Here is a 14,965-nt window from a genome sequence, read left to right on the forward strand (position 1 = left end):
TCGTTTCTAAAGTTGTTCTGCGACACTGTCATGTTGTGTTATTAATAATTTCGCTGAGACATTATTACTGCGAGATTCTGATCCTACAATCCCACTAATAAAAGTGATTGAATATAGATTACGTTTCAAACACAACAAAGTAAAGAGTACTGGACAAAAATGTAGCCATATGCAATACTAGTTCTTTTCGGCAAATAACAACATAAGTGAAGTCTAAATACCAAGGTGAGAAAACATTATCCACAGAACCCCTATGCCTAGTTTAATAACCATTCCAGCTGCCTATGGCATAACATGGTGCACAACTCAGTGGTCTAAATATCACCTCATAAATTATTAATATTTAGCTCATTCTGAAAACCCATAGCTCGTAGTCACTGCAGAACTATCTAGAGCATTATGTGCCTTAGAGAGACTTGATGTCATATACTGATCTATGTACAAAATCCCAATTAGATATTCAATCCGACCACAAGTGAAGATATATTCACTTAGTGTCTACCATCAACTATCATTAATGAGACAAGTTCTCAAGTTATTACCATCTAAGTACTGATTAGTGTAAGCTAAACAGGACGAGACCATCAAGTAAGGTTAATTACCACTGAAGTAGCGAATCAAATAGAAAATGCTGCGATTGTTGAAAAAACCACTATTTCTGTTCATTGTAATAAGTCGTGTGTTTTGTTGCTAAACTAAGAAAGTACAAACAAGATATGGATATAGATAATACATAATGATATTTAAGTATCCCTGGATCAATAAAATCATTTCCAACAACACAGTACATACAAAGGAAACCCTCATTTAACCAAATCAAAAGCAATGTAAATACAACAACACAGTACATACAAATGTTAACATAGTGGTACAAATTTTTTTTTTTATCAAGATCCATTATTAATTTCTTAAGAGAGTTTACGATGTCTAGAACTTACAACAAGCTAAAATCATATTGTGGAATAGACATAAGAAAAGAATATCTGAGTCCCTGACTAAATGACAATTCACTCGAATTTTTTCAGAGATTCTTGAAAAGTGATATCTGAACTAATCCGTGTCTCAAAATAAAGTTGCAAGACAATTTACTGGTTTAATGACACATTCGACAATGGCTATGGTTGCGACACATTTTCCCAACTGATAAATAAATGAACTACACTAAGTTGTATATTCACAATCAACTTACCTACAAACTCAAGAAGCAACGACTTGTTTTTAGTGCAATACTGCTGTAAAGAACTACATTGTACAAAAGACAAACTCTACAAAAGACAGAAAAAGGAGATAATCACTCACATTAGTGGGCAAATTAGAATGAATGAGCTCAGATATCGCTTCAACTGACGACAAATCAATTGCATCAACCATTAGGCTAGTAAGCTTTAACTCCCACTAACTGCATCATTCAATCAATAAACCATTTGGATGATTGTTAGAGGTTGCAGTTTGCACAGATGCTTGTCAGGACTGTTGCATAAAACAAGAGCATCATTAGCAATCTGTGTTGGTAGCCTAGTATACTTTGGTAGAGAGGATTATAGTTTCAGAATTTCATACCACGAGGCTTGAAGTTTAAAAGTGGGGGAAGGAATCTCCCTTTCGTCAACCACGCACTTGGGTCCCGTAGCTCATCATAGAAAGGATGAAGTAGTGGTTCCAGCTGCAGTCATACAAATGAATGTCGTTAACAAACATCACAAGCTAGGCTATATTACCTTGATAATTTGTCCATAGTGGATGCAACAAAAGAACTTGGTTGCCTTTTGCTACTAAACTAAAAATAACAACATTGAATATTCTAAAGATTCGAACCTGTTGTGCTCTTCATGATCCAACACAAAGTATTCTGCAAAGAATTGTGTTTCGGTGCCCGAGCATACAGAGTGTGGAACAAAGCCTATCCAGTCCGATCAGCGGCACAGGCACAATGGTAGGCTTGACCACCTGTATAGCAGCACAGAAGCAGGTTCATAAACCCTTTAGAAAAAATGATTTAAGACATCATATAAAAAAAACTTGCACCATAAATACTAATGATTTGAAAAATAAGGCATTGCGGAATAATAATATACCGCACCCAAACCTAAGAATTTATTGATTATTTCTAAATTACCTTTAGCGATTCCTGCAGATATTACGAGATCTTTGCTTGAGAAGAATGATATTGATTAAGCATCATATTTGGCTGCTTATTTATTGATAATTATCCAGCACTAGTTACTGTGAGAAGGACGATAATTACGAGAGCTGCAACTTGGGAATTCTGGGATTGAGTATTAATGGTGGCAGTGGTGATGAATCCACCACTGTCAACTGAATTTTTACTTGGACTCATATGCAATTGGGGTAGAATAAGTGAAGCTGAATTGAGAACAGATGACAATGATTCAAGTTATCAATAAGCAGATTCTAAAATACATGAGCTCAAATCAGTATTGGACAAGATTGAATGAACTGGTGATGTAAGAAATGTGCACATAAATGATACATATTCAGAACAAAATAAACAGCCAAAATACGATGCTTATCACAATGGTCTCCAATTACTCAAACTTGTTGGTTGTCCCTTACTCCTAGGGATGACAAACAGTAGCACTGATGTGATCATCCCTGAGGCCATAAACAGAGGAGCATTTCTTAATAATCCTTGCATTGCCTTTAACATCTTCTTCCCCTAATTCTTCCATACAAGTATCATTCATTTGTTAATGCAGCACTAACCCAAGCCATTATTAAACTCAATTCGAAATCAAAGTCAGTTTTATCGAAACTATTCATTTCATTTAAGGATCCTCTTAACTCACAGTAGAGAAACAACACTGGGTAGTAAATTCATGATTTCCTAAATCAGGTTCATTAAATGAGTAACTGAGTTAAGATGCAAACATCAAAATTCATGATTTCAAACCCATGATCCAAACTAATAATTAAAACCCTTTATTTAAAATCAAATAAATTTCAATCCAAAATCAAAAAGAAGAGTTACTTACGAGATGGGAATAGAGAATAACTGTAGCACCATGACTGATCATCCAATACTCCTCTTTGTTGTCATTTTTATTGATCAAACAAATAACTACTACAAATCCAAAAACGCAAACCAATCAAAGAGAGGGTGTAAATCGATTAAACCTAACTTATACCTTCTTCATTTCCTTCATCAATCTGTAAACCCTAGAATTGTGAGATAAATGAGAACAGAAATCATATAAATCCCAGTGGAGAGAAAAGAGTTAATAAATATGGGGAAGGATCCGTTGACATAATCCGTTGACATGGTTGTCATTTTTTCTACCAAACCCAACCGTCAATGAATTTAAAGCTAATATTTTGGCGACATGTTCCTCGTATAAAACTCTACATTTCTGCTAAAAATGAGAGAATTTCAAAATACGAAACTTCACCGTCCACAAATTTTAATTTCAACCGTTAATCTTCAACGGTTGATATTCAAAATGGTAAATGGTGGTCTTATATATCTCGGAATGCTCTCATTTTTGGTGGGAACGTAGAGACTTATAAGAAGAACATGTCATCAAAAAATTAACTTCAAATTCATTGCCCGTTGGGTTTGATAGAAAAAATGGCGCTAAAATGTCAAGATTATGTCATTATAACCATGTCAACGGATCCTACCCCAATAAATATAGTGTATAGACATAATAATTACTTCATAGTTCATACATCTTTAACAGAAAACAATAATACAACAACACTTTTTATCAGAAACCTTCACCACTAACTCTCAGTTTCATTTAATTCCGGAAAAAACGGAATATTGGTTGAAGGTAACCATTGGGTGCCATCAATCAGTGAGGCTACACTGACAGGGGTGTATTGTATCAGGATTTATTTAGATAAAATTAGATATTAGTTTTACCCGAATCTAGTGGATTTATAATGTTTCTTAAAGAATCTTTAAGATTCTTATAGATATATGATTCTGGATTATAATGGATTTTCTTAGGGATAGTTAGATTTTTAAAAATTGGAGTATATTACCAATTAGTAATATATTTTAAAAAAACAAAGGTCGTGATGATTTCCTTAAAAAAAAAAAATCCAAAAGTTGAGGTGGTGGTTGATGTGTGTGGTGTGGTGGTGGCAGTGATGGTTGCTGGTGGCGGCGGTGGTCGGTGGTGGTGGTTGGTGTGTGACGGTGTGCTGGTTGGTGGTGGAAGCGATGGTTGATGGTGGTGGTTAGTGGTGTGTGGTGGTGGTTTGTAGTGGTGGTGGAAAAACATAGCATGTTGTGATAAAAAAAAATGTTCATAAGAATCCATGAAACTCTTGTGGTTTGGGTTAAGATTGATATTAGTGTGAAAGATAGAAAAATAGAAAGAGAAGGAGAATTCTTATTAATGTGTAGAACAATGAGGGAGAATACAACCTCTATTTATATAGGCTAGACACAAGGGCATCTAAGTAAAATAAACGTAAAACCCTAGATATTCCCTATATTACAACCCGTGCAATACACGTTTATAACACTCCCCTTGATGACCACTGTGTCTAAGTCACAAAATATATCGGGAAAATCAAGAGAGCAAAAACCTGAAATGTGTGAGACTCAGAACAGTGTTGGACACGTATATGTTGCCTCATTAAAACCTTGACAACTAAACCCAGTGGGACAAACCTTGACGAAGGAAAGAGTACAACGCGTTTAAGTCCTAATGATGCTCCCCCTGATGGTTACTTCAGCGAAATCTTGGCCTACAAATCTTTAAGTCGACGCATTCCAATCTTGTGAACTAATTTCTTGAATGTAGAAGTTCGTAATTCCTTAGTGAAGAGGTCTGCTAGATTGTGATTTGAACTTACTTGTTGGATACCATCATTCTGTAGATCATGTGAGAAAAAGAACTTCGGACTGATGTGCTTTATTCGATCACCTTTGATAAATCCTTCCTTTAGTTGTGCAATGCAAGCAGTATTGTCTTCGTATAATATTGTTGGTGAATCTTTAGTTGAAGGAAGTCCACATGATTCTTGAATATGACGTATTACTGACTTTAACCAGACGCTCTCACGGCTTGCTTCATGGATTGTTATTAGTTCAGATTGATTTTTAGATGTAGCTGAAATTGTTTGATTCACTGACCGCCAAGATATAGCTGTGTCTCCATAAGTAAACAAATACCCAGTTTGTGATCGTCCTTTGTGTGGATCTGAAAGATAACCTGCATATGCGTACCCAATTAGTTTTGACTTATATTCATAAGGGTAAAACCTAAATCAATAGTGCCACTAAGATAACGTAATAAGTGCTTGATTCTATTCCAGTATCTTCGAGTTGGAGCAGAACTGTATCTAGCTAACAAATTAACTGAAAAACCAATATCTGGCCTTGTGCAATTTGCAAGATACATAAGAGCACCAATTGCACTTAGATATGGAACTTCCGTACCAAGAAGTTCTTCACCATCTTCTTTAGGTAGAAATGGGTCTTTATTCACGTCAAGTGATCTCACTACCATAGGGGAACTCAGTGGATGTGCTTTGTCCATATAAAATCGTTTTAAGACTTTTTTCTGTATAAGTAGATTGATGGACAAATATCCCATTTGAGACATACTCAATTTCTAAACCAAGACAATACTTATTTTTACCAAGATCTTTCATCTCAAATTCCTTCTGCACGTAAGCAGCGGTTTCAGTGAGTTCTTTTAGAGTTCCAACAAGATTTAGATCGTCAACGTATACTGCAATAATAACAAACCCAGAATTGGATTTCTTAATGAAAAAACATGGAAAAATAGCATTATTAGTATATCCCTCTTCCAGTAAATATTCACTAAGGCGATTATACAACATTCTTCCAGATTGCTTTAGTCCATATAGAGTTCTTTGAAGTTTTATTGAGTATACACTACGATCTTTGGACTTGTCTGCTTTAGGCATACGAAATCCCTCGGGAAGTTTCATATAAATGTCACTATCAAGTGACCCATAAAGATAAGTTGTAACTACATCCATAAGACGCATTTCAAGATTTTCTGAAGCTGCCAAACTAATTAGAAATCGGAATGTGATGGCATCCATCACTGGAGAATAAGTTTCTTGATAATCAATAACTGGTCTTTGTGAGAAACCTTGCGCAACGAGTCGAGCTTTATATCTCACGATTTCATTTTTCTCGTTACGTTTTCGTACGAATACCCATTTGTATCCAACAGCTGTTACGTTTTTAGGAGTTACAACAATAGGACCAATAACTCCACGTTTTACTAATGACTTATACTCTGCTTGGATTGCAACCTCCCACTTAGACAAATATTTTCTACGACGACATTCTTCGATAGATTGTGGTTCATGATCATCAATATTTTCAATGATATCCAAACCAACTGTAAAAGCAAATTTACTATCAGGAATAATTGTATTCATATCCAAGTTTTGTCTTGTACCAACATAGTTTATAGAGCTCTCATTATTTTGAGCTACATGTGCCTCTTCAGGTGCAACTTGTGTATCAGTGTTTGATTGATCAATCAATGTTTCAGAGAGAATGGCTTTTTCTGGAATGCCAACTACCGATCTCTTTTTCCGTGGAACTAAATCCTTTGCACCAAGAGGTCTTCCACGCTTCAAGCGTATCGTGGACTGATTATCATGATGTCCTTCTTGGATACTTGCCCGTACAGGAGTATTTGCAGCAGGAATATGTGATTTTGTTATCCTACCTGTATCAGTAAATGCATCAGGCATTTGGTTTGCAATATTTTGCAAATGTATAATTCTTTGAACCTCAAGTTCACATTGTTTTGTACGAGGATCAAAGTGGGCTAATGATGGTGTATTCCATGAAAATTCACGGTATTCCTCAAGTTTTGGCTTATCTCCCCCTAACGACGGGAAATTTGATTCATCAAATTGGCAATCATCAAATCTTGCTTTAAAAACATCTTCTGTTTGAGGTTCTAAATACCGAATAATATATGGAGAGTCATAGCCAACATATATACCGAGTCTACGTTGAGGACCCATTTTTCTCTCTCTATGGTGGAGCAATGGGAACATACATAGTACAACCAAAAGTTCGAAGACGAGATATATTTGGTTGATGCCCATATACGAGTTGTACAGGTGTTTGAGGGTGAAAACTGTTTCTGCTGGTTTTGGTAAATTTGGGTGTGTGCGGATGAGAAACGAATCTAAAACCTAAACAAATGCACTGCACGTGAGTACTTAAGATTCGAGAGATCAATCTGTACAATTCTGGCCTAAACCAAGAAATGGCCGTTCCAGACTTGCTTCGGTCACAAAGTGAAGGAGATGGGGTTGATCTTAGGGAGGGAAGCGAAGAAGGTGTTGATTTGTGAAAGTGTTTGGTTGTTTATGACTTGTATCAGAATGTTGAACTGGCATGCATAATGTAAGCTATCAGTTCTGGGTGTTTCTGGATACAGTTTTTACAACAACTTGGTTTCTCTTCCCCTTTGGAAATAGGTTGGAGAACCTATTTATACAAGTCATTTTAAGTGCAACCTTTCATCTCGTAGGAAGTGGAGAAAGTTGAGTGATGGAGTAGTGGGGTCGTGTAGGGATGGTGATTGTCACACGATCACACCTTTGCCCACTTCCCTCATCACCGTTAACCGTCCATATTTCCCTGACACGTTCTCGTAATGGATGTGTTGCATGCCGCACGCTGTAAACCGCCAGACCAATACCTCATCGAACATCCCCCAGTTTGTGACATGTTTGATGTAGTTGTAGGAAATCCTACAACACACCCCTTGTATTATCATGACTATGATTCTATATCTAAACTTATTTGATATGAAAATAAAGATAAAGATAATGAAAATAGAAAATAAGACACAAGATTTACGTGGTTCGATCAATGTGATCTACATCCACGGGGTTAGGGATCTTCACTATGATTGTTTGTAATTACATATGGATTATAATTAAGACTCCATTAATGAGTATTTGGAGCTCTTGGTTGAAGAAGGAAGAAGAAGATAATAATACAAATTCTGCCCTCTCTCTCTACAAATGTGTCCTCCCTAAAGTGTCTCTCCCCTTTCTCTCTCTTTCCTTTCTCTTTATATAGATATTTACATAGTGGATGACAGCTCATATGTGGTGGGATACAGCTAACATTTCCCCTAATTTCGGAATCACCGTGCGATGTTCCCGCAGGCTCACATTGGATCTTAATTTTCACACATGCTACGTTCTCTCGCAAGCTTCCTTACATTCTCGCGAGATCTTATTAAGTGCGATATTTGGATCCTACATCTTGCCTCTTTTTTCTTGAATATTGCTTGAGGAGCAATCTTTAAGGAAAAATCCGTCTTGTTGAAGTTGTTGGAGTAGTCTTTAATCTTTGTTGATGAAGGAACGAGCGAAAGAATACTGGATTTGAAAAGTACGTACTTGCCTCTATTCTTTTGTGAAGTTCCGGAATGTTGCGAAGTAAATAAGAAGTATCATCTTTTGAAGTATGCGAAGTACAAAATATCCTTGAAGAAGTATAAGAAATATTCAATTCTCGAAATGTAAGAAATATACGTCCTTGAATGAGAATAATAAGTATTGCCTATATTCATGCGAAATTATTACTCCATTTTTGGTGATTCTTTCCGAAAAGATAAAAAACATAAAATGTTTTCTTGGTAATCCATAGTTGCCTCTTTTCTTTATCTATGAGGGTAGAATCTTTGAGAAAATGTTGAATGTGCGAATTGTTTCTTAATTGTGCTCTGTCTCATGTTTTGTGCTCATGCGATAGTATAATCTCTTCAAGTTGATTATAATTGTGCGAAATAATTGAGCGAAATGATCATATCGTTCGGAATAATCACACTCTGCGAAATAATCACATTCTGCAAAATTCTGACACATTCTGAATAATCCTACGAAATTCTGACACATTCTGCGAAATTCTGAATAATCCTACGAAATTATGACACATTCTGCAAAATTCTGAATAATCCTGCGAAATTATGACACATTCTGCGAAATTCTGAATAATCCTGCGAAATTCTGAATAATTCTGTGAAATTCTGATAAATTCTGCGAAATTCTGAATAAGTCTGCGAAATTCTGAATAATTCTGCGAAATTCTGAATAACTCTGCGAATCTAAATGCTTATGTGATGATTATATTATGAAATGTGTATGCGATGTTTATTCAATGAAATGCTTGTGCAATGCTTTTATGATGCGAGTATGATGCTTGTATGATGAGAATGCTTATCTATTGCAATGTATAGTTAATGTTTGTGTTACTTAACTCATTTTGCCGTCTAAAATTGATGTAGCTTTAAATTGCCTCCATTCTTCATTTCTCTGGCTTTTTCTTTAGTGTATGCATTCCTCTTCGTGTAGTTATTGTTCCTCACAAGTTCTAACTTGTGTTTCATCTTTCCTTTTTCCTGCACTATTAGTATCTCATAACATTATGATCATAATATCAAGTCTGCAGAATTTTCACTGCCTCAGTTTCATTTCCATGTACATATTCGCAAGCTTATTTGATTACTCATTTTCTTATGTGGTCTTATTTTGCCTTCCTAGTTAAAGGTCTTATTTTGCCACCTCTTGTCATTGCGACAAAATCGCAGGACGTCTTTTCACTTTCATGAAAAAACCCATTGATCTTGCCTTAACTTTTTCTTTTGTATTACTTCCTCTTCAGGATTGTTGCGACAATATGACAGGCCTAAATATTCTTGCGAAAATAAAGCCCCATGACATTGCCGTCTTGCGACGAAATCGCAGGACGTCTTCACACTTTCATGTAATGACCCATTGATCTCGTCTTATCTTTTTCTCTAGTATTATTTCCTCTTCAGGATTGTTGCACAAATATGACAAGCCTTAATACCCTTGCGAGTAAAAATCCTCATGATATTTTCGTCTTAAGACACTTATCAGCTCCCTAATGGAGGGTGCCGCCCTTATCTCCCCCTAGTTACCCCTTCAAGGAGGCGTACTTCTACCATACAAGGTTAGCTCCTCCCATCCGGTCTTAACAACAACCAGTTGTTTTTGCATCCTCTTACCTTTTTACCTATAGGGCTTATGGTTACGAGACTACACCCTAAGTGGGGTTTTCTTCGGGCCGAGTGCAGTATAAGCCAAGACTTGTCAAGAATGGAAAGGATGCTTCAAACGCCCCCGGCACTCTTGACTCAACCGTGTACCTCGGCGCCTTGATCATATTCTTCACTCCTTGGGAGAGTCCTTATTACCTTAGTCGCCCAACCTAAGTCATATGCTTAGGCTGAGAATCCAAGGTGCCTCTCCCGGATGGGCTTTATTGACCCTAAATCTCCATGACTCAGGTTCCGGGGGCGGTGTAACCTTTCCCTGAGCCATGCAACAGGTACCCCCTTATATGACATACTTTAGGTCTTACATTTGCCTCTTGCGAAAAAAAATTCGCGAACTAGGGTGTACGCCATAAAGGTTCGCCCATATCTGCGAAATTTTATTCGCGTTTCTGTGAAATTTTCGCGTCTCTTTGTTTCTGCAAAATGTTCGCGTTTCTTTATTCTCTCATTAATCTTTTTATTTATGTCATTTCTTTCATCCATTCTTTCATTCTCATAATATCATATCATTTGAAGCAAAGTAAATATTCAAGAGAAATTCTAATACATTATAATTCTGAAATCTTTGTAATTGTGAATTCTTTGTAATTCTGCGATTGTTTCGCATTTTATAAATCAAATCAAAAATCTTTTTATTCTCTGTAAAAGAAATATTCTAGAGAAACATATAAATTAAATTTTCTCAGTTTTCTGTAATTTTGAAATCTCGCAATCTTTGTAATTTTGAAGTCTTTGTAGTTTTGAAATCTTAGTAATCTTTATAATCTTTGAAATCTTTGTAATCGTGCGATTGAATCGCTTTTTTGTAAATCAAATCAAAAATCTTTTTATTAGTTCTTAGTATAAAGTAAAATGTTCAAGGAAAGTGGTACTTAGCTTCCATGTGAGTCGCTGTTGTTGTCAAAGAAGTGAATAAATGCCTTGAAATGTATGAATTTCGCGCAGCAAAAAGAAGTGTGAGAAGTGAGACTTGAACCCTTGATCTGCTTCTTGGATTTTCTCGCACCATACCAACTGTGCTAAGCCTCTTTTGCGAAATAATCAAAGTTCTTGCGAAATAATCAAAGTCCAACTGTGTAAGAGGCAATTCTGTATAAATTTCGCATAATAAAAATAAACATGTGAGAAGCAAGATTTGATCCCGCAACCTGCTGCTTGCATTCATGCCTCCTGACCAACTGTGCTAACCCTCTCTTGCGAAATAATCAAAGACTGTGCGAAGTAATCAAATATCAACTCTGCGAAATGAATATTTGCGAAGCAAAAATTATTTGGTCGCAGGGAGAATCGAACCCATGTCCTATAGTTTGCATACTCCTTCTCTGACCATCTGCGCTACTTGTTGCTTCCGAAAGAAACACACAATGTTGTACTTTATTCCATTTCTTCGCCTTTAGGATTTCAAAAATGTGCGAAAAATTAAGCTTGATGAGGGATTCGAACTCGAGTCTTACAACTCACTTTAGCGAAGCTTGACCAACTGTGCTACCTCATGTTTGCGAACTAATGAAAAAATATTGTGAAATTATTTATTTTTTTGCTATCTGTAAAAAGAAGAAAACTATGCTCGCAGGGAAGTTCGAACTTGCGACCACGAACATACATATTGTTTTCTTGACCAACTGTTCAAGAATCTCTTTGCGAAATAAACGCACAATGTTTTTCTCTTATTCTTTTATTCTCCCATGCAAATGAGAAGAAAATGAAAAATATGTGTCTGTGCGAAATTCGAACCCGTGACCTATCGCTTACACGGTCCTGCTCAAACCATCTGTGCGAATTTCTTTTTGTGATAGAAATTGCAGCATCTGCCTCTTATCTTTTCTTCGTCCTTCCTTAATTTCTTTCACATTTTCCTTCTTCTCATGAACATGAAAATCTTCCACTGAAACTTCCATTTTCTCCTTAAATTTCACCACAACAACTATTTTTTTCTCTCAATCTTTTCATGTCTTTGAATTGTTGATGATGTTTACTCCCTGAAAGTGTGATTTCTTCCATCAAATTTCCATTTTTGAACCTAAATTTTGTAGATCTAGAAAAATATGAACAGTAGCTAATCTTCATGAAAATTTCTTGAATCAACAAGTTACAGGAAGGATAAATCCTTTACTAGTTTTGTTTCTCCCTCAACAATTTTCTGCGTCTTTGGTTGTTGTTGTAGATTTAACACTTCTTTGTATCTCTCTTGATTTCCCTATATCGCAGAAGTCGCTTATTGATTTGGAATATAATTCTTTCGCCTAAACTTCCATATTTCACCTTAAAGCTTGCATATCCAGTGAATTTAACTCTAATAATAGCTGATTTCTTTGAATCTTCATCAATCTAACAAGTAGCAGGTACTGTTTCTAGCGCCAAAATGTAGTTGCAGGAAATCCTACAACACATCCCTTGTATTATCATGACTATGATTTCTAGATCTAAACTTATTTTATATGAAAATAAAGATAAAGACAATGAAAATAGAAAATAAGACACAAGATTTACGTGGTTAGATCAATGTGATCTACATCCACGGGGTTAGGGATCTTCACTATGATTGTTTGTAATTACATATGGATTACAATTGAGACTCCATTAATGAGTATTTGGAGCTCTTGGTTGAAGAAGGAAGAAGAAGATAATAATACAAATTATGCCCTCCCTCTCTACAAATGTGTCCTCCCTAAAGTGTCTCTACCCTTTCTCTCTCTTGCCTTTCTCTTTATATAGATATTTACATAGTGGATGACAGCTCATATGTGGTGGGATATAGCTAACATTTCCCCTAATTTCGGAATCACCGTGCGATGTTCTCGCAGGCTCACATTGGATCTTAATTTGCACACATGTTACGTTCTCTCGCAAGCTTCCCTACATTCTCGCGAGATCTTATTATTGTGCGATATTTGGATCCTACATTTGATGTCTCGAGTGAGTGGGCCAAGTCGTGGGACCTGCCGCAAGAAATAGCATACGGTGCTATCAGGTTAAATAACTAAGTTATTTATGGAATTGATATTCATGAAATATCGTGCATACTCGATGCATGTAATGCATCGCTTTTAAGCAAGCATCTCAAAACAATCGATATGCATGAAGCATCGCTGTTTTTAAAACTTGATTGTGTAAGTCGCAGATTAAGCACGTCCAACCATCTTCGAGTGATCGTTTGGAGGCCGCATGGGCGGGCCATCATCTGGTCGATCACTCCCTGTGACAGAGTGGCGGAAGGTGATCATTGAGGCACTTCATTGATCGCCTAGTTTTTAATCCAAGCCGTCCGACCAAGCTGGCAAAGTTGGACGGACGAGATGATTTATGGCACATGTTTGCTGCCGTTGAAGGAATTTAGGGTTTTTTAGAGGTGTGCAAACATCCCTTCTTTGGCCGATCGAATCCAAGCACCGATGCTAATTTTGAATGGATCGACCAGGCATGCGTGAAGATGGCCCGCTGGCGTGCATGCCTACACCTCTCGATCCCTCAAAGATTCGATCTAGGCCACTCAATTTTACTGGCAAAGATGAGTAGTCGTGATCGATTTGCGAAAGAAATATATTTCCGCAAAACACTAGTTAGGTTTGAAAGGTCGTGCGACCTATCACCTTTAAGGCGTGTTTTTCGAGGCACCGGGCCCTAGTCTGCATAGGCCGACCGGTCACACGTAAAGGTGGGGCGACAGTGATCACGTTGACATCCTTGGGACCTCTTGATTCTATATCTACACCGACCATTTAGGCCGGCAAATATGGATGGTCACGATCAATTTACAATAGATGCATGTTGCTGTAAACCCTAATTAGGGTTTTGAAACAGCCACGTCCACACGACTTTGAACAAGCGGTTTGGCATGTTGTCGGCTTCCTTTGAGGGAATCGATCCTGTGGGGACAATGTTGGGCTGACGCTGAACTCATGTGCACCTTCCTGATGGTCCAAAATGCGATCTAACTCATCCAAATAGGCTGGCTAAGTTGGATGTTCGTGATCGATTAAAGACACTAGTGAATTTCCGCGACCCAATTTAGGGTTTGGAAGCATCACGCCTGTCATGGTTTGGGCGAGCGTTTCACTGCTCAATGGCCCCACCATGGGCAAGTCGTTCGAGCAAGGGGAAAGTGGGGTCGCCGGTGTGCATGTTATCATTCCCCTAATTGCTCCTGTGATCATCTAACCCGTATAACCATGCTGGCGAAGTTGAACGGTTGCGACGATTTTAAGATTGTCTTGGACAGTTTAAATTTGTTCGAGCTTCTCTTTAATCAGCGGGACTACCCTACTTAGGGTTAACGTTTTGATAGCGCTGGGAGATGTACAATGATGTTCGGTCGGTTAGGTCATTAGTGGGCCCGTCATTGGTCATCACGGTGATTGCCCACTCCTGCCAAGGTTTGGCTAGGTTTGTTAAATCTTGCGGCCAAATTGTGTGGCCATGATCATTTCTGAGACTGATATGGACAGTCTAGATTTTCCTTAAGGAAATTAAACATGTTAGATCGAGCTATCCTTTAATTAGAAGCGCGTCGAGACTCTCTTTCTCAGAGAGTGTGGTAGCCTATGTGAGTGTTTTCATGCAGGTCTCAATACTGACACTTCGGGAGATTCATGCTACTCTGTTGCGAGCGAACATTTAATCGTCATGTCATGCCAATATTGAGAGTTTGCTGGGGAACATAGCATAGGAAAAAACTAGGCAGGTCATGCATTAGTGAATAATGCTGGTGCAAGATAAAATTTATAGAATATTTGGGATTGTTGCTACATACACCATTCTGAGTAAATTTTATACACACAAATATATTTGAATTTCTCAACACATATATGGGCGAAGAGGCTTAGGCACTCAACACTTTTAAATGACTCCATTTCATTAGTGAATAATGCAACTAGGAGCTTAAATACTCGTTA

General features: G+C 37.3%; 1 long non-coding RNA gene across 3 annotated transcripts; it reads right to left on the reverse strand.

Annotated features, from left to right (window-relative positions):
* Positions 1-866: 866 nt before the first annotated feature.
* LOC113360893 lies at positions 867-3,264 on the reverse strand. 3 transcript variants are annotated; one of them, XR_003364851.1, is made up of 5 exons: positions 2,994-3,264; positions 2,117-2,683; positions 1,816-1,947; positions 1,561-1,663; positions 867-1,470 (listed from the first exon to the last, which is right to left on the reverse strand). It is a non-coding gene; the product is annotated as an uncharacterized LOC113360893 (long non-coding RNA). The 3 variants fall into 3 exon arrangements; XR_003364852.1 differs by having other exon boundaries at positions 2,117-2,364; positions 2,994-3,259; XR_003364850.1 differs by lacking the exon at positions 2,994-3,264 and having other exon boundaries at positions 2,117-2,984.
* Positions 3,265-14,965: the final 11,701 nt, after the last annotated feature.

The sequence above is a fragment of the Papaver somniferum genome, chromosome 3, assembly GCF_003573695.1.
Source record: "Papaver somniferum cultivar HN1 chromosome 3, ASM357369v1, whole genome shotgun sequence".
NCBI lineage: Eukaryota > Viridiplantae > Streptophyta > Magnoliopsida > Ranunculales > Papaveraceae > Papaver > Papaver somniferum.